Raw genomic sequence first — 21,486 nt, 5'->3', positions numbered from 1 at the left:
ATACAACAGTGCGTAGTCAATTTGAGATTGTCCGAGTTTTTAAATGATTCCCAGAAATTTATGACATTCCTCTTGCACATGGATCGTAAAATCCGGATACATCGTGATAGGCATGCCATCATATGTCAGTTGTTTTTTCTCTCTAGCAATTCGCATGGCAACATCTCTATCCCTGTAATTTAATAGACGGTCAATAATAGGTCTAGGAGCAGTGCCAGGGGGAAGGCTGGGCCCTAGTAGAGATCGCTGTGCTCTTTCGGCCAAAAAATGAGGGGAAAGCAGATCTGCGCCCACCACATCCTTTAGCAATCGCTCCATATACTCCTCCATCTTACCCGTATTTGTGCTCTCTGGTACACCTAGTATGCGTACGTTATTCCTCCGGCTTTGCGCCTCAATATCCTCGTTGTTTGCCGCTATTATCTTACGAAGCTTGTCCATTTGCGCGTTGCCTTTTTCAGTTGGGTGGTGGTGTCCTCTACATCCGAGACGCGTTGTTCGGTCTCCTTGATTCGCATCTCATGGCCTTCTGTTGTCCGTACTATAGCATCCATCCATGTAGAGACCAGGTCTACCTTATCTGCCATGGTTGGAAATCCTTGTCTGACTTCATTGAGAAGCGACTTGAGATCATCACTAGGTTCTTGTTGGTGATCTGGTTGAGTGGCCTCTGCCCCAGTATCTCCGTCCGCGTGATGTTGTTTGGGGTTTTTTTTGCCATCAAAAGTTAGCCTTGGTTGGCGGGCATCCAATCATCCCATCTTGGCTCTGAGTCCCACCCCGTGCGTTTCTCCGCTACCCGCCTCTCCTAGACGCGTTTCGCAAGCACATAGGTAGTCCTGCAGCACTCAGAAATACCTAAAATTTGCTTCCTACTAGTTGCCAGAGATGTTGGCCAAAGCTTCGGGTTTCACCAAGGTGTACACATCACTAAGGATGATGGTGGCAAGGTATATGTACAGTCTGAGCAGGCCCCCACTCAAACACTGCCTCTCGTGTCCAGCTCTCCTTATTGCTCTCCCATCAAGTTTCACCTCAATACTACTGCCAATAGGAGCGGCACCACACCAGTCCCACCACAGCTCTCATTACAGGCAGAGTCTATTTGCAGCGCCAGGTGCACATCCAGAGCATGTGGAATCTAGTGCCACTGCCAACTAGCTCAGCACAGATCTAGTCATATATCCCACTGGTGCCCCTAATGATCTTCTCAGCACCCCATGAGGAGGCAATCAGCACTGTTTTCCCCACCAGAGGGCCCATGTATAGTGCTGCCTCCTGCTCCGTTCTCTGCTAGTACTTCAATTTGGGCCCTCACCCCACCTGCACTTTACAGTATGTTGGCAGTACCCCCAGGCTCCAGGTCTCACCAGCTGCGTCCCGCCCGGCCGATTACCGCCCGCAATCACACCTGTCCCTCTCTCGTAGTTCAGTCAGGGCCAAGCGCCGGCAAGAAGGTGTCTCCTGCTCGCCCAGGCGCCCTCCTCAGCCGTTTTATGGCGGCACCCCGCAGCGTACTCACCTCCTCAGTGCGCTCCTTCCCAGTGGGCAGGGAGCGACCACACAGGAGACCCAGTCATCAGGGAGGAGGTCACTCCTGTCTCCCAGAGTGTTTGCAGTGTGTGCTGATGACAATGAGCGGTTCCTGCAGTGCCTCATTACCAAAAGGTCCAGAGGTACAGGCAAGACCTGATTCTATGATGCCCGCCTCCAACATGACCGCCCTGTGCATCTATGAGCTGTGCCTTCCCGCCGTCAGCTCTCTGGGACCGGCCCTCATCCCACGGAGCGCAGTCACTTAATCACCGCTGAGCAGATATCATTGGGCACTCTCACAGAGGTCAGTCGCTCTACAGGCCAGGTCGATGTTTCCTCCCATTGGCATAGGTGTCTGTGTCACGTGGGAGGCCGGAGCCTCTCGTACTGAGCTGTGTCGCTTGTCCGCTCCAGGAGCAGCAGGTACAGCTCCCGGCTCTTACTTGTCTCGCCCTTTAGCCGCTACAGACTCTGCCGCCAGTCCAAATTTCAGCACCGCTATTGACAGAAGGTCAGTGGATTGTCACCTCAAACACTGTTGCTCATAATGTGGACCAAGAGCCGGATAAATGACGGATTTGCCAGTCGGTCTGTGGGCGCCTCACTCCATAGAGTCCATTCCACTTGTGCGCCACCTAGTGGCCCAGCTCTTCTGCTACTTCTAAAACTACCCTCAGGGTGGGCCAGCGACTAGATTTTAGAAAGCTTTATTTATTTAATTCCCTGGGTAGGGGCGTGCATGGGGACCCTGCCTCGAACACAAGTACACTCTTGGTGACCTCTGTCTTCCTAGGGCCGACAAGAGTGGACCGAAAACAGCACCACTTTACTAATCATTGCCTGCCTTAGAAACACCCTCCCTCCAGGCAAAAACAATTACATGACATTTTGCGTTCCCCTGTGCCCATGTCCAATGGAGCGGTAGCACCCAAGAACAGAGATTTGCTGCCGCCCTGGGGGCTGAGGAATAATGTGCTCCTGGTGTGGCAGGAGCAGGCAAACAGAGGGTAACTCCTGTGCAGCAGAGCAGGAGTTGCAGGAAGGAAGCCAGCCTCCCTGGGGGAGTCCTTTGTTTCCTCCTGCAGCACCCAATCGATGGATGGCTCTGTGGGTGGCCAGGGTGGGACCATGAAACCCCACAAAAGAAAAACTAAGAACAAAAGTTATAACGTGGAAAAAACTGGCAGGAAACAGATACAAAGTTGTGCAGCCACTTATTATATATTCACGCTCCTCGGAGGAAAGCCCCGTAATGACTGAATAACTGAATGACTGAATTCTGGCTGCTGACCCAATGAGAACATAAAAAAAGCTGGAAAACTATACATGCTTAATATAACATAGCTTAGTAAACTAATCTAGCTATATATATTACATGGCTGACAATAGGGACCAGCATGCTGTGGCAGTGATTGGCAGGGCTTTGTCCTAGGCTCTCAGAGAAGGTCTTTCAGGAGACCATTAAATTTGCAATGTTGAAAAGTCCCAAAATGCAGTGCAGGAAGGTTGAGACAGAGGTGCATTGTTGATGGGTAATTCTATTAATGAGCAGCAGCATCTATCTAGTGGATATTTCCACCTGCACTTAAAAGAACCCTGCAGAAGGGCAAGACATTTTAAACCATTCTGGACCTGGAAGAAACTAAACCGGAGGAATGCCAAGATTGAAAGGGAAAAGATGCTTGACTCCTGGTTAAAGGTTCTCAAAAACTCCTCACTCCTACCGCAGAGATAGGACTAAAGGACTTCTGACTACCAAGGCAAAAGTGGACTCAAAGGCTTCTGACTTCATCTGACACCCAGGAACTAGGATTTGGTTCTCCATGGCCTTCCCACATCCTATGGGGCAGTAGAGGAATAGACCTGCTGGATATACCCAAGGGGGTAGCTCCTAGTCTTCTCTGCACTAGTTACTTAATACTCTGACTATTAAATGGATGGTGCCCCCTACTGATGCACAGGTGCCCTGCAAGTGTCCAAGGGGAGGTCGTTTGACCTGAAGGCTACAGAAATTAGTGACCTCAGGAGAGTGTTTACACATCATTAAGCGTTCTCAGAGATGATGTTTTTAACCTTATGGTTATAGGTTGCAGGGACTGTTGTTGTTGGACCCTAAGCCTGCCTTACAATATGTTTAAAATTAGAAAAAAGATTAATGCACACGGTTTATACGGTAATGCTTTATTAACAACAATGACAGTAATGAATAACTACATACATTAGTGAATGTCATTGATAGACGGTACACTCCAGAGAGGTTTGCATTAGGTTCTGAAGGCATATATCTAATTTTCTTATTTTTCTTACTGTGGTGACAAGCTGGCTAAGTCAGTAGGCCTGACTTTTAATAACTGCACACAATTATAATGTGTCCCATGTCTGCGGGGGTGAAAGAGGGAGGGTCATGTCTCATTATGTGCAGGATTGGGGCATATGGGGTGTACACCAAAGGTATTTCCATCTGCCTCCTAGTACATATTTGTAAATGTATTTGTAGTATTGAGTAATATGTGTGTAATAAAGGACACCTTCCTATAATCAGTAAAAGCACTGGTCGGAGTGTTATTGAGTGTTGTTGGTTGTGATCTGGAGGATAGGAGTAGTAGCCCACACATCTCCTCTGAAAAGGCCTTTGGCTGCTCTTCCAGCTACCCTGGGAGAGTCCAGTGCCACACAGGGGTGTTTTGATCGAAGTAGGGTGTAGTTGTGGTAAGATACCCATCCACCCGATTTCCAACAGCTGCCATTTTATTGTCCCCTGTAGATAAGAGATGCTCAGGCAAGTTTGTCTGAGCCCTCCAGTCCCTATGTAACAGTGCATAGCTCACTAGAAAAGGAGTAAGGATTCCTCTAGTCTAGCCAGTTCTACAGCTGATTCCTGTTTTCTCCATATAGGGTACACTTTCCTTTATGGCGAAGGGGATGTAGCAGATGTGACCTACTGGGGTGAACAGGACAACAGCATGAATGCCTACGACAGCCGCATAAGCATCTAAATAAAAGAAATAGTGACAATAGAATAACTGTTATTCAGCCAAAGAGTAACCTGTCGAAGGAACCATACGAAAACTGAAACACATGACAATGAAAATTAAATACGAAGGCAGGGACTCACCATCGATAAGGCAATAACCTTCATCAGGCCAGCTTGTTTGAGAGGTAGACCTCTCGTCCTAAATGGGACACAGACTGGTGCCACACCAAGACCTCACCAGGGCCTCTTTAGTTGTTAAAGACACATAAATGATGAGTGGAATGTGGAACAAATCAAACAGTCACATCCAGGCAACAGATCTGCGTTAAATCCATTGCTCTTTTGTTCACCATGCCACCCCAGTTTTTACCAAGCCATTTGCAAATCAGTCTTGCCCCTGCTCCTCATGGGAGCAGTCCATCCCAAACTACAAAGCCAGTTCTTCGCTGGACCAGAAGCAAGATGTGAGAAAGAGGACGCCCGCCTTACTTTTAGGGATCCCTCCTGGAACGAACCTTCAGTGATTCCCCCGACAACCCAATGCATCCTGGGACTTGAAGAAATCACGCGCATATCAATCATTGTTCCCGTATACCGTTTCTCCACAGCGAGACAACCTGGAAGTAGGTGGAGAGGAACCCAGAAGTGGTTGTGAGAGACCAATGAAAACGGGATGAAACAGGTAGGAGTCGTCTTTGACCAACGAGGAAGAGGTAGGACAAGTAAAGAAACGGGACCCCGAAAAACGAAGAAAACCTGTGGAGGACACCGCGGAATTGCAGAAGAACGCGGGACCAGAAGCCGATCAGGAAGACGACGATGACTCAGAGGAACTGTGGACCGAGGATTGGTGGTGTCTGCCGGAGGAGGCTAGAGAATTACAAAAAACAATTTGATGGACAGAATGTAGATCAATGTCTTACATTCACCCCAGTACAAGGATCTGGGCCTAAATCCATCGTTTTTTGCACTCCACACCACCCTGGGTCAGATAATGGCTTTATGCAAATCAGCTCTGACCCTGTGCCCCATGGGAACAGTCCAGTCCGAACTACAACAGCCATATCTTTCCCAGACCGGAATCAAGCATCCGAGGACCGGACCGGTTTCGAGGTAACACCTCTCATCAGCCCGGCTAGCTTGACTCCAGTGGTGTGGAGGCTCTGGGACCCACGTCTGAGCTACCCCAGTACCACCCAGGGTGGTGTGGAGTGCAAAAAAACGATGGATTAGGACCCAGATCTTTTGACTGGGTTGAATGTGTGACATTGATCCTCATTCGGTCCATCACCTGTTGTTTTTGCAATTCCGCTACAGGAGGAGGCTAGAGAGCGGCCGCAATTCAGGAGAGTTGCGGCGGAGCCGGTGAGTGGTGCCATCTCCGGGGACTTGAAAGGTGTTAGTGGGAGGCGGGAGGTGCTTTAAAGAGAGGCGGGTGGAATGTACATGAGTAGGATAGGAATATCTTGCTCTGTTGCGCAGTTTATTACCTCACCCTATTGCACGTTTAAATGCCGGCCCGGCTGCCAATGAAGTGCCATTGAAGTACCTTGTCTTGCTGCATTTTAATATGCCTGCACGTTGATATTGAAGCGTTAACTGAGAGTACACAACCTATTATTATTTATAATTCACCCCCCCCCTTTTTGGTCACATTTTCAGCAATATCCTATCACCTCTTGTTAATAGAGACGGTGGTTTCTTTCTTAATTGTTTTCCCCTGTTTCCGCGAGCACATTCTCCCCGATTGTCTTCTCCCTCACCTCCGATGCGGTGACTGGTAGAGGTTTAAGCGCAATACTTAAAACAGAGTGATTGACGGTTCCATTTCTGTCTCTCCTTCTATAAGCCTCCGGGGAGACCCCACCAAGACCGAAGAGCAGCCGGGACCATCTTCTGCTTTCAGCTCCCCAACAAGTAGTTCTGAAGAAGACTAAGAAGAGAGACACTCTGTACCAGTGGATACCCCAATTACTGCCAATAAACCACATTCTTTTGTACTCTATATACAGCCTCCTCGCCTGTTTATCAAACCTGTGCTCCCACACAAGCATACTACCTCTCATCAGCCAAGCTAGCTAAAATCCAATGGCACAGTGAGTCCGAGTCCCAAGTCAGGGCATACCCAGCGCACTTAAGGCAAGAAAGCAAAAGACACACAAATGATGGACGGAATGCTGATCTCAAACATTAATCCCAAGTCAAGAGATCTGGGTTAAATTCATCATTCTTTAGCTCACTTTGCCACCCCAGTTTGGACCCAGCCATTTTCAAATCAGTCTTAGCCCTGCTCCTCATGGGAACAGTTTAGCCCAAATTGCCAAGCCAGGTCCTCTCTGGACCGGAAACTAGTATCCCATGCTCTCTGTCATACAGGATTCAAGCTAGCCTGTCTGATGAGGGGTGATACCCTAAAACCTGTCCCAGGATGCTAGTTTCCAGTCCAGGGAGGAACTGGCCATATAAACATTGCCAGGGCTCATTTGGCTACAAACCTTAAGTCCCTCTGACAAAACTTCTGAAACACATATTTGGAAGAAATAAGTGATTACCTACAGCACAAGTTGTCGTCTTCGGATGAAGACAGAAAAGAACAAGAGAGGCTTTAGGTCAGGCTAAATTTGTTGGTAAGGAGGGTGGGGCGAGACTATATGGAAAGGGAAAGGGCTAATCTATAGGGTGAATGAAGTACAAAGCTTGGTTTCCCATTTCTATAACATCAAATTGAAGGGCATATGTACAAGTGACAAAATTGCATTATAGGATTGTTTATTTGCAGGAATTGACACCTTCCTACACATAAACATTCTTCCTCTGCACGCAGACACCCTTGCACTATGGTGCAGAGTTGCCCACATTGGCACTACCCTGCTCAGTGTATCGCCAGTAAGCATGGGCGAATTTTGCGAATCTTGCGTTCGCGAATTTTGCGGATTTGCGAACTCGCAATCCGCAAAATCCGCGAATTCTCGCGAATTTGCGGATTTTTTTTTTGTGTTCGCGCGGGTTTCTGCCAGTTCGCGAGGGTTTTGTACAGTTTCGCAAACGCGAACTTACCTGTCGGGTCAAAAGTTTTGCGAACTTGTTGTTTCTACGTGTCCAGCCTGTTTGGGACACTCTTCTTCATCACTGCCACTCTCTGTCACCACTGCCACTCTCTGACTACTCATGCCACCCTCTGGCCCACCCATGCCACCCTCTGTTTCATCACCGCACCCTCTGGTTGTCCAGTGTACATTATTTTCAGCAAAGCAAAGCACACCTTCCCTGCCTCAAGTGACCTGAATTAATTTGGGGCTGATTAATGTGTCACAGAATATTTTTTTAGCTGGCACCTGCTTCCTTAGTGCTTCCTGATTAGTGATCTTTTGCACTTGCTAAGTGCTTTCATTGTTGCAAAATTAGTTACAACACCAGCCCTGCCCCAACTGACAATAATGAATTAGGGGCTGATTAATGTGTCACTGGATTTGAACTTCCAGCCTGGCTCCTGCTTGTCTGCCTTAGCTGTAATTCAGGACCTTTGTGTAACTATTCTGAGGGTCAGAGCAGGGTCACATAATAGTTGCAAGTAGGCAACTGAACTCTGGAGTGGCCCCTCAGGAAGCACTACAGGAAATGGCTACAAATGATGAGCCTGAACTTTTGAACCTGGTAAGTAGTTTCAGTTTTGCTAAGATCGTATTTCTGCAATTTAGCGCTTATTCGCGGGGCGCGAAGTTGAACTGGGAAGCCGCGAACTCACGCGAACAGTGCGAGCAAGCCATAAAATCCGCTGCTCGCGGATTTGCGGATTTTGCGGGAAATTCGCGAATCTCGCGGATTGCGAATTTACCGAAAATCTGCAAAATCCGCAAGCGTAACGGATTTTCCGCCCATGCTTAATCGCCAGTGAAGGGGGAAGCGCAACGCTGCACCATATCCTTGTAAATGTGGTGCAGCCTTGCGTTTCAGAAGTGATGGAGTGAGGCGGTAAAGCCATGGAGGCTAACGCTGCGCTCTGCCACTTCCTCGTACACATGCCCCTCAGTGTGTAAGGCGTATGCAGAGGAATACAGTGTGGAGGTAATGCATTCTAGTGCAATACACAGGGAATGTGAAAAGGAGAACCTGCAAGCGGTGTTATTGTGAAATCCGAAATACTGCTCCTTAGAGAAGTGTTTCCTCAGTTCGCCCCTCCTTGGCAAAGAAATGAAGCATTATTGGATTCCATCCCACGCCTCTACCGTGACAATGTGAGAGGAAGGCCAGGAACTGTCTGCTAATGAGTAATTGAGCCATTCCATTGCCTGACTTGAGCCTTTCATCCATACTGTATAAGCAAGAAAAGCTCCAGCGAATAGATTAGTTAAACCGCTTGCCCTTACAAAGAGGTACCCGGGAGTCGCTGTGTCTCCAGCTGTGCAAACACAGAGTTTTGGACCGATAAGAGGCAAATAATTCTGTGCGAGCCCCTGTCTAGATGATGGACGCTTTTCATAAAGTGATCGGTAATACATATGCTGAGAATTAAAAACGATGCAAATGTATTTAGAGAATCCCATGTCTGGGTTCCATTTATGCATCACAGGTTTAGCCAGTGTTACACAAGAAAGGGGAAAATACAGGCGATGGTGTCAAGCGCAGGACCGGAAGATATTATATAAAAATATTGGCACGACTATTAGAAAAAGCATTTCCCACGCAGAGCCCACGCCACAGCTTGTTTTAACCAATGATGATTACAGTTTTGCCGTGGCGTACTAGGCATAGGTCTGAAACATATACGAATTTAGGCCGTGCATTGAACACCAAAGTTTTTGTAAGAACAACCCAATTGTAAACAAGCATTGGTAAATGCAATACGTTTCACCTACATGATTAATAGTAAGCTGTTGTATGCAGGAAAGCACAGGAGATGAGAAAATAAGGACCTGTACTAGAAATGCGCTTTGACATGCCACTGCAAGAGATATCCTCATGCATGCCAGTGCAGGAGATGCCAATATGCATGCAGATGCAACAGCTGTGCACAGCCCCAGTACACTTTGGAGCCTGCCGGCTTGGTATTTGCATGGGTGCACAGAGCCGTACTCCTTAGTCCCAGGCCAGCCAGTGAGAACTCACGGCGCCGCTGGAGCTGGGAGGCAGAAGAGGGAAGGGCCCATCCCACTTTACTTAGAGTGTATAATGTGCCATTTAGCATGTTGTACAACATCTGCTCAACATGTGACATTCTGGGCAACTAACTGAAGCTCCCAACAAAAATGAAACACCCTAAAATGAAATGTCTCTGTGTGATGTAAATGTAAAGTGCTCCAACAACAACGGTTCAAGATTGTGCTACATGAAAGCATCAAAAAGATTTATCAAATACAAATAAAAGGCCCTGAATGGAGGTTAAAATGACACGAGGGGAGGGCAGTGGACACAAGGGAGGTCAGGGGAGGTGGATAAAGCAGGGGGCGGGTAAAACAAAGAGTAGGTAGGCGGACGTGGGGGATAAAAGCAGGGCGGGTTAACACGCCATGGATGAAAGAAGATGGCTGCAGATGCACTCTTATGCAGTGTTCGCTATGGGTCCCTATGTAATGTAAGCGGTGCTCATGTAAAGCACTCCAGTCGCTCTGGGTCAAGTGTGCGCTTCATAAATGCGCCTAAACTAGAAATCAATAAATTAACGGCAATGCAGTGCTGGAAGATGACAGAGTACAAACACATGCACTCTTAGGGAGTGTGGAGAAGGAAGTACTTTACACTTTGGGAGGGACAAACTCTTTATAGACTGCTGAAACCAAATGAAGCCAGTATGACAGGGGTAGTCCTGTGGGTCAAGGCAGGACGCCAGAGATCTGCGCATTCTTTGAAGGTCACATGTTTACAACTAACCGAGTCCTTTCAGCTCAGCATTCCTGGAGACCTCTGTCAAAGGAGTGGAATCTCGTCGGTTAATGACACCGATGATCAAGAGTGAAAGGAATTAAAATCTTTGATTTGGAGTGTACTTGGCAAGTAGAAGATTAGAGAAGTCTGCTGGCGCTGATCAATCACCCGTTGCCACTTTGGGTTTCTTTTACTGTCTGTGGATGGAGAGACTCGAGTCTGAGAACATGCTTAGCTCATTAAGGACACAAGTGCAATAAGGAGATTTCTAATCGCAATAGGGGAGTCCTTAAAAGGGCTCCGGAATAAAATGCAAGCGTTTGGGGGTGATATCAGCTTTTACAAATGTTACAAATGCCATGTATATGATAGGGTGTTGTTAATCATTTTATGAGTGAATATATTAGGATATAGTCAAATATGTAGCTTTGTTGACTGTTTATAGACCAAGGTCTAAATAAACAAAATATTTATCTCATTTAATCTGAGAGCAAGCAAAGCAACGAAATTATGTCTTGAAAATAAGGAAAAGCTGTGGTTTCTAAATTAATTATGTTACTGTGGGTTTCATAGCTACAGGCATGCAGTGTGCAAATTGGCAATTTTCGTAATTATAAAAACTCTCATTTTTAATAAGTGACATTGCAAATTGCAAATTGTTTTGCCACTCATAATGTCAATTTTATAATTCGCGGTAACTCGCTTGCAAAAGGGGTTGGAAATGGGCCCCAGAGCAACCCACGCCACCCTACCCCCTTGCCACTTATAAAGAATCGTATCAGTGAGTTGTGACCATGTCTATGATGAGGAAAACTCACTGTCTGCAGAGACAAGTCACTGTCCATTGGCACACTGGAAAGAGTCAGTGAGAGACAGCTTCAACTGAGCAAATGGCAGCTGTCAGCAACAGAGAAAGCAGAAAATGTCCCAATTGATTGCTCAAGACACCCTATTTTGTTCCTTCAACCCTCGTTATGAGTTGCGCAGTAAGGACCATATTATCAAGAAATGGCGATACATTATCGCCGTTTATATCGGCAGGAAACTGCCGCTAAAGCGGCGATAATGAGCTTGATAATATGCCCTTGTGAATTCCCATAGAAGCCCAGGTTAACACTAGAACCAGATAATGTATCGCCTTTCTTGATAATATGGCCCTAAATTACTCAGATGTCCTCACCCCCAGAGTTACTGATACCAGTTTACTAGTAACTACAGGGATGGAGAAAACCTGGCCCATTACCAGTTAGGCTCTGAGGATCCACTAAGAAATTAGGAATTACTGGGAATTCTGTAATTCTGTGTCCTGTTCCCCTGGTAATTTCTCATTCTGGTACGGACTGTCACCCAACTGGTTTAGAAAGTTAAGAGAACTGCAATGTTTCCCAGATCTCAAAATTCCAATGGCGCTGGTAACCAATGTTACCGACACCAGAGAAATGAATAAGCAACTTGTAATGTAACATCTATTTGTTATTGTACTCCCAGTCCTCTATCGGACAAGAAGGTGCAATGAGGGCACTTGCAAAAGAAAGATGTCACCTGCAGGCCACCATCTCTGCTTTACAGCCACTCACAAGAATTCACCAAAAGAGGTCACGCCATACGAATAATAATGGAACACAAGTTCTGTGAGTACCAGCTAATGACTGTTTGACTGCTCTGGGTTATAATTAGCACAGAAGGGTCAATTGAGCAGGTCGCATTGGAAACACTGAGCAGACTCAGCCTGTGCGGTGCAGCACCCCGACTCACACATCTGGCACTGAGTTGCAGAAGCCTGTGGGTATTAATGCTGTGTTTTAATAGAATATGGTTCGCCCAAAAATCGACCTGGTAATGTAATGAACAGCTGCATATTTTCCAAAGGTAAATAAGACTGGTATAAATTAATGAAAGGCAAACGCTAGTTATTTAAAAGTGGTTATGCTGTGTGTGTATAAAATGTGAAATTAAGTCAGCAGTTGTATTTCTCTGTGGTAATATGAGTGTCAGACGTACATTCTGCTACATAGTGTAAAATAATTATTGTTTAAAGGCAAGATAGTCTTTAGACCACTGTCTACGTTAGAGTTCTTGAGCACAACTAGTCAGCCACTAAAATCAGTGGTCTCAGATGAAAGGCCCGGCTGCACCTAATGGGGTGAATGCTAAATAGTATTCTATAGTCACTGCAAATAAAGGAACAGGGGAAGATGCTTGAAAAGGCACAGTCGTGTTAGGCTGCTGAAGTTATTGCATGGTCTACTAAATTATGCAAATTATCCCGTTTTGGGTGACTTTATGCATCTGAGTCCAGAGTGGCATAAAGCATTCTGAAACAGTTAAAGGGGGTTCTAGGAAGAAGTCGAGCAGATGTGTGGAATCTCAGAGAAGCATTCAGTGGTTTCCACGCACTCCCATGCCATGCTGCCTAGGTCATTTCAACAGAGAGATGTTTGTATTCTTGGTTGTGGTGTCATGGGTCACACCTGACTTGATAAGTGATGACAGTGGCTGTGTTTGTGTACTCAGGTGAGTGGGAGTGGCACCGTGACATGGTGAGGATAGAATCATTCAGCTTCAGTTTGATTATTATTACCTGACACTTTGGTCTAAACTCCTGATGGAAACTTAACAGTGGGCTGATGCGAGCAGTTCATAAACAAAGGTTATGGGTGGCTAATCAATGGGCTGGTACAGGTATGCCACACGTGATAATCCTTACAATATAAGGCAACGACGTCGTGAGGATCTATATGACTGTTGATAAACGAATGAAATTAAACTTTAGCAATATGTAGAGCACACTTCCTTCACGCCTGGATTGTAGTTTAAAAAGCAGGAAAATGTACTAATTGCATATTGTGCATCAACTGTGTTATCAAAAGAAGGCATCAGGTACTTCCCAGCATCTCCATAGGTCACCTGAAGAGTAGGAAGGTAAACATTGCTGATTCCATGACTCAGGGCAGTGAAGTGGACTTTTTTAGTACTCCTGGGCGGAATTCGGATAACGCTGGAGTAATCACAGTAATTTCGGTAATTCTGCATTACTGTTTAACACAGAAATAAATATATTTTTGCATTATTACGAGTAATCAGGAGGCAAAATACTACTGTAAAAACAAATTTAGCAAGCGTGGTCGGCTGCCTGAGGTCACTATTTTTTTTTCTTGTGTATTTTGTGCTGCTTCTTAGCAAAAAATGCCTATACTTGTCTATTTTGGGTTCAAGGCTGCATTTAACGCTAATTAAACAGCGCTAAATGCAAGTAGTAAGCTGGTGAAAAATTCGACCCCAAAAGCACATTTAGCAAGCGAGAGCTCACTATTCATATTCTGTTGCATTTGACACTATTTATTAGTGAGAAATACATCCCCCATATCCATTTTGTGCACAAGGCGGCATTTTTGCACTAAGCCATAGTGCTAAATGCAGAATTACTGCTCCCGCATAATTCAAGCATAATCTTGTGGAACTAGAAGGTAATTTTGCGTGATGAAGCACACCCGGCCCTATTTTATAGTAGTATACATAGCTATTTGTTAGTTTAGCCTGTCCATACAAGTCTATGCTGTCCCTGTGTAGCAAGTATTACTTCCACTTCACTCTACAGTTTTTTCCTTGGTATTTCAGCTGGCAGAGATAAATAGCCAGCCACCTGTTTTCAGAACTTTTAGGGAGTTTGAAGCTGAGAGCTTGGAAAGCAGTCACTTTATGGAGCGCACATGTAGATTATAAAATGACCCATCTGGATTAAACCCAGATCAGCTGACTTGGGTAAGTGCTTGCATTGTTCAACACTCCCCCCATCATCCACTTTGGTTTTTCAGATGAACAGACACTTCATCATATTATTGTAATCTGTTGAACCTTCACGACAGAGAAGTTATTTTTGAGTGTAGAGAAGATTTGGTGATGTAGTCTATACTAGATGACAGAAAGCCTCTCGATTATACAGATCAGTTATATGGCTATCTGCCTGCTTATGTGCCTTCTTTACAACTTGTATGTATGTTTATGATCCTGTTTATGTACCTGATAGACTAGGTCTGTGTCGATTATACCGTCTAAGCACCGATGGTCTGTTTATGTGTCAGCTTTCATGTCTTTTTTACTGTATACCAACATTGACACACAATCCAAAATTCATAAAATACATGTACATGAGGAATTGGTGTAGGGCAGCACCACAGGTCTTCTTGCTGCGCTTCTTCTTGCCAAGATGAAAGAGCCGGAATTCTCCATAGTTATGTAATACAGTGCATACCTGCCCTATCCTCTATGCACGGGTGCAAATGTTGCTGCCTAGCAGTAACGTAGGCACTTTTTTACCATGGTTATGGTGCCTTCATTGCAGGTAAAATTGCTTTTCTGCACAAAGGTGCATGTTCCTGCACGAAAACAATACAGAAGCGTTTTCCTCTTTCCATGTGTCAGCGGAATGCAACACATGTGGAAACAGGAGAAAGTGTGCAGAATACACATATTTCTCCCCTTTATGGTCTGCTTTGGGGAGGCATAAGGTTTTGACGTTGCCTCTGGTTTACGTGATTAAATAAATCTGGGTCAGTGTCAAAATCCATGGATATTGCATGATAAAACCCACCACAATGTCCATGGAATTCCTCATTGACATAAAGTAAGGCAAGGCAGCGACTTGCGTTGCTTTGTCTTACTCCATAGCTATGAGGCCGTGCTGAACCACACAGAGTGGTTTTGCATTACCTTATAGATGTGACTGAGAGGCTTGCACCACCGGAATGTCAAAAGTTACCCCCTGGCAGCGCAAGCCACTCACCAGTAAGACCTTTGGTATGTACAAACAATCCAAAATCTGCTACGTTTTGGCATACAAATAGTAGTATTTTTATTGTGACATGCTTTTCCATGTATATTCTACACTGCCTGATATCTATGCTGTAAATGTGATTGGTTGGTAAGGTACTTCATTAATGTTGGAAAATTGAATATTAGCAGTGATAAATATATATCTACCACTGACAATAATGGCAATAACACAAATAGGGCTCATGATAGGTCTCGGAAAATTATTTCCATGCTCAACCCTCGGTAGCTTGGCTGCGAGCAGGCAGGATTAACTTCTGAGACAGGTATGTAAAGCACTTAAGAACACCAATTTACTAAATAAGTAAGAGAAAACACATAATAACAATCCACCACCAATTTATTCAAATAAGAAATGTTTGTATATTTTGAAATGACACCAAAACAAAAAAACAATGTAGCAAACCGGAGTTATGAATTTATAAAGATTTAGCACTGTACATCACATAGAAACCTATAGTGTCTATTGGTATATCTTGTTATACTAGAACAGGACAAAGTCAAAGTTTCAGGACAACCGCGATGGAGCCCTGCGTGGCTACTCCTTGTAGTAACTCTCCACTAGTCTGTACTCAGTGAGGGTTCGCCGGCTTGCCTTGGGACGACCACCCGGTCAAACCTATGGAAGTCAAACCTCTGAAGCAATCCAGCGGGGTGAACCAGAGATCCGGCCGGCTCATGGTTGAAGGTGGGTGGCTTGATGCTCGCGGTTGGTCCCAGTCACCTCTTCTTCCTACGGACTTATAAACTTTTATGGTGCTTTTTCTCGTGTGGTCCCTTGATGCTCTTCACCAGGCCAGCTTGGGTGGGGGTTCGCTGGCTTGGATTTCAACCAGCTCCCAGTCAAACTCTGGAAGTCAGACCTCCGGGGCATTTCAGCTGGACGAACCTAGAAGGCAGGCCAGCTCGTTGTTGAGGGTTGCCGGCTTGGCTAGTCAGGTCGAGTCAGTCCACTTATGGACTTTTTTTTCAAAGTTGCACCAAACTTCTCAAAAGTTCTGGAACTTCTTCCTGAAGTTCCTTTGAGGGTCCAAAAGTGTCCAAAACCTACTCCAAGTGTTTGAAAGCTCCAAGATGGTCCTTCGAAGTTGGGACTTCGTTTCCTACAATCCACTTGGACAAACCCTTACAAACCCACTGGAGTCACTCCAGGCTGGGGATTCTTGGTATTGATAGTCCAGGGGAGCTCTGTTAACCTGGAACTTGCAGGGAGTCCACTCCTTTACTTGCAGAGAGCTCACTCATTGGTCAGCCCAGAGCATGACCATTTCCTTTAAAGTGTGGCACAATGTCCTCAGAGACAGCACTTATTCTTCAAAATTCAATATGGCTGAAGTCTCACCAGAGAGGCAAGAGCTGGCTAAACCAGCCTCCATAGTCTCCTTCACCCTGCTATTTGCACATTCCTTCTTTAAGCCTGCCATCTGGCTGAATTCAAAGGGGATGGGAATACATGGACCTGGCTTTCTCTGCCTGTCTCCCTGGGCCTTAGAAGCTCATGGTGTACGACACCTCCCCTTTACTCTGGCATTCCTATGCAGCAGAACCCTCTCCTCCCTGAATGGATCTTCACCCTAGGTGACGCTTATCACTTCATCAAAGCAGTCTGGCTAATCCGCTTAACTCTGACCAATCAGGACAGACACTGGAAGACTGAATTTCAGCTTACAGACAAGAACATCTCATAATTTATTTTCTGTACATTTCAGGATAAATTCAATTATATATTGTTGAATTTATCAATACCATTCTCCCAAGTCCTTAAATTAATATTTTCTGTAAATCCTAGCATTTGTTATCCATGTTAACCTATGCGGCTGGGGATCTACATGGGAAAAATGAACTGAGCAATTTCGCCAACATCAGGGCATATATAACATATTTTATAAGGACCCTGCCTACCACCATCCCTGAAACTCCTACGGTAGGAATTTGGGGTTCTGAATATGTACAAATATTGTAGAGCCTCACTCCGCAGTGCTCCTAGCACAAAAGTAGATTTTGGGAAGCACTTTACTACAATGAGGGAAGTGAAATGTGCAATTTCACCATCCCCAGGGCATATAAAACCTATTTTATAAGGGTCCCCAATATCTGTACTGAACTCCCCAGCCCTGGGATACCTAGAAGAGACCCTGGGGGTACCTAAAATGTAGAAATATTGTAGTCTATCAATTTGGAAGTGCCCCAAACACCAAAGTCAATTTTGGGTACAACTAAAATGTCAAATCAGGTTGCTTTTACACTGACCTCAGGCTTCAGCAGTGAACACAGGCAAGTGCAGAAATGTTTGCTGGTCTCTAAACCGCCATGCCCTATTATATACTAGGTACTTAAACGCAGTTTTAATCCCCCTGCCCTATTCTGTATCAGGGCCTTACAGGGAATGTCATGATAATCATAGGGGTAACCTACCCCATACTATACTCTATTGTATGTAGGCACTTTCACTATATTCTAAGGCCCTGATTATGACTTTTTGGTGGAGCAGTGCACCACCACGCTATCACTTCACCAAAGGTCACCGCCCCCCACCAGATTACAACTTTTTAGTATTCTGGTAAGCGGGCGCAATGGCAGTGTTTCTTTTAAAGGCTGCGGTCCTATTGAAAAAGCCACCGCAATCGGACCGCACTACAAGGTATTTGCACAACATGAACTAGAAAGCCAATGCCATGCAGGAACCTATGTGCATGCACACAGAGGGGCACATGTTATGCCCTCCTGTTTTCATCCACATGCAGTTGACGCACTGGAGGTCGCTGTAGAGCCTCCTTTGTTAGAGATGGAAATGGCAGAAAAGAAATTTTCCCTCAGTGTAACAGTAGAAGACTACTGCATTGAGCTACTACAATTCAAGATGGCAGGCCCGAAGTTCTGAAGATATGTACAAGAATATTGCCCCAGGAAGATGAAAATATCATAGGAGAAAGACTGTACACTCAAAGAGTAAGCACATATATCAATTAGTTACCTGGTAATTGCATTACTTTGAGTCCTACTCCCTTACTTTAATTCATTACAATATCAGGCAGTACTGGCCCCATGGACACTCAATCCACTCCCGACTACCCCTATAAAGGTCTCTACCCGCACCACTCGAATTGTTTAGTAGACAATCTCACCTCCCATCCATCTCAGTTGTTCTGACTGTACAGGGACAGTGGGAGGGATGTATGAATTAAAGCGATGGAGTAGGATTAAGACTATTGTAATTACAAGATATGTAATTCATGCGCTATCTCCTAGTCTAGTCCCACCCTTTCTTAAATTCATCACAATATGAGGCGTAACAAAACACAAGATTGCAGAAAGACAACTGTGGATGCAACACATCCCCAACCCCATGTTTTTATTTATACTTTCATCCTCTATCACGAAAACCAGGAAACTTACTTTACACCATAGAAGCAAACACTCTTGTTCCCGAAACATCCTTCAACTCCACCCCTTGGTCTATTCTATGAAGATCCACAAAAGAGTAAGCATGTGCCCATGTAGCTATACAACAAAAATATCCCCAATGGAAGCCCCTTGAAGCTCTGCCCTGGATGATGACATGCCTTGGGCTGTTTACCCACGAATCCTGGAAGGTGGAACCTGACTCACTTCCCCATAAGCTAGAGAGATTATGGTCCACACCCATCAGAAGCCTGCACATCCAGGGATGTAGAGCAAACTGGACAGAAAATGGTATCTCTCTCTGTCTGCTACAGACTTGTTGATTCCCTGAATGTGAATGGCGCAAACAGAAGTCACTGCTCCTCACGCCCATTTTAACAGATCGTTGGAGATTCTGTCTAAAGAGACAGACCTTGTTTCTCCCGGTCTGTTGATAAATACTTCATACCTTATCAGCACATTCCTGTCATGTAGCCACATGGAATCCCCCTTAATTCCAGTCCTATGGCTTTCAACTCTCACTAATTCAACAAACTATGGCTCCTGGATAGGGACCAGCAACCCTGCAGTTGACAAACTCCCATTCAAGCCACCCACTCCGGTAGGACATGCAACTGTAGTGACAATTATGATTGGCAAAGGATCTGGGAGTACTCTGTTCTCCAGTTCATGTCCTCCAGCTACCAAGAAAGCCATAGTCTCATCTGTGGAGTCATTGAGACTCATTTGGTGAAATCTAGAGGTTTTAGAGACCAATTTCTCAACAGAAACCTTCTCAGCGGATGGAGATAAAATCTGGCCTATAGAGCTAAAAAGATTGTGGCAGCCAAATCCCTCTGTATGTGCATCCAAGATAACATATTTGAAGGCCTCTAGGACAAGATATCTCTTATGTGAGTCTTTGTCTTCACAATATGCTTTTCTGGTAGTGTCACAACACCCTTATTCATACCACACCTCATCGTGATGAAACGCAGGTCTTGGGTAGAACACAAATTTGATTTTTCACAATTTACCAAAAATCTTTGATCCTGTAAGACAAAAAGAATCCCTTATGTATGTTGAGAAACAAGCACTCTTGAAGATCAGTGGTTTAGCAGATCATCTAGTTTGGATTGTAAAAGACCCCTTCTTTGTGAAGACAAGACAGAAGATCGCATCCGTGTAAGTACTCTGAACAGCGGCATCCTGAAATGTAATGCTGCTCTCTGATGGCGTACAATAGAAATTGCTCACGAAACTCTTTGATCAAAAAGTGCAAATTTGCATCATGTAGATCCATGGAAGCTAAAACCTCTCCTCTGGTGGTGATTGGAATTATAGACTGCAAGGTTACCATCCAGAAGTGAATTGACTCGTGTTAGTTCCAGCACAGAACAAAAAAGATCCCAAAGCCTTTTACATTAGAAACAAAATAGAGTAAGCACCTACTCCAGTCTTGGTATCCGGCACTAGGACAATTGCTTCCTTGTTCAATAATGCCTGTATACCGTCTTGAAGGCCCTTTCTCTTCCAAAGATTTCTTGGAAATGGCATTATAATTTTCCGGCCAATGGAGACCACTGCGCAAACCCAATCGTGTAACCTTTTTTGTCCGCGGAGAAAGCCCTGAATCTGTACACCATCAGGAGAGTGAGAATCTTTGTAGTTGTCAGGACTTTTTCTTTGTCTACACTGGCTGTTTAGAGAAATCATTTTTCTCCTATGATTTTGTTGGTTGAAATTGTTTCATTTTATCCTCGCACAATTTACAGACCCTCTTAGGAGAATATTTGGAAGCATAGATTCACTTGCTGCTGGTTGATGAAGATGAACCCTTACATGGCGAAGAATGTTTCTAATCTTTAAAAGCCTTATCAACCATGCTATCGAATTGATCCCCAAATAGCATTTCCCCATTGAAAGGTATTTTCAATAAGCCATTTTCTGTGGAGGTTTGGCCTTACAATTTCTCATCCACAGCTTCCTATGTGCTGACACCACAGACCCTTTTCTCATCTCTGTATAGTGAACCATACTTGATGAAATGTCTGCCATCAATTTCGCTTGCTGCTCCATCTTCACTTATAGCTCCGCACAGTCAAAACCCTTTTGGATGACCTCAAACAAATTGTCAAAATCCTTGACCAACAACTGGGCAACATAAGCTGAATATGTGCTTGCCTTCAATGCTGGATTTTAACCAGACAAATCTTTCTTAAAGCTGCATCCACCTTTTTTATCTGTACCCTCGTTTGGGGTAGATACTCTTGGTTCAAAGCTGTTCTACAAAGTAAGGTTGCTAGAATAGCATACACCTTAATTGAATGGGGCAAAGCATCATCTGATTGTTTCAGCAGATAGCATTTTTGGAGAAACCAGTGAACTGTTGCTTTAGTCACTTCATATCATGATGAATTAAAGCGTGGAAGGACAAGGGAGTAATTATCTTTAAACACACAAAAAGAAAAAAAGAATTATTAAACACATCCAAAAAACGTCATACTAAAACACAAATATCAAGTAAATTTATGTAAGACCATTGATAAAGCTTTCAACAGCAAACTCAACTGAACAAAACAAGGACCTTGTTTATGGAAAGCCAGTGATAACAAAAAACAGTGAACTATAAACTCAGGTATGATGGATGATTACTATTTGATTATAAACAATCAGTTCTGAATAAAGTAAGTGCTTTGGCGTGGTGACTTTTTTTTTTAATTTAACGCAAATAATATTCCTTACCGCTGGGTTTTTTAATTCAATTTTTTCCAAACAAAGGTGATTCTGCTTGAGTTAATAATAAGTTGCATTTACTAGTGTAGAAACATACTGTTTTTCTCTTCCTCTTACCCTAGTGACTCATCTGAGAAGGTTAATGTACATTACTCAAATTTGTCCTC

General features: G+C 44.6%; 1 protein-coding gene across 1 annotated transcript in view; it reads left to right on the top strand.

Moving 5' to 3' along the window:
• The window catches only part of NELL1 (neural EGFL like 1), a 3,816,074-nt gene that overhangs the window by 3,505,816 nt on the left and 288,772 nt on the right, over positions 1–21,486 (top strand). The window lies entirely within an intron of this gene.

Source organism: Lissotriton vulgaris, chromosome 2_2, assembly GCF_964263255.1.
Source record: "Lissotriton vulgaris chromosome 2_2, aLisVul1.2, whole genome shotgun sequence".
Taxonomy (NCBI): domain Eukaryota; kingdom Metazoa; phylum Chordata; class Amphibia; order Caudata; family Salamandridae; genus Lissotriton; species Lissotriton vulgaris.
Note: the sequence above shows the minus strand (reverse complement) of the source record. Positions and strands in the feature narration are given on the sequence as shown.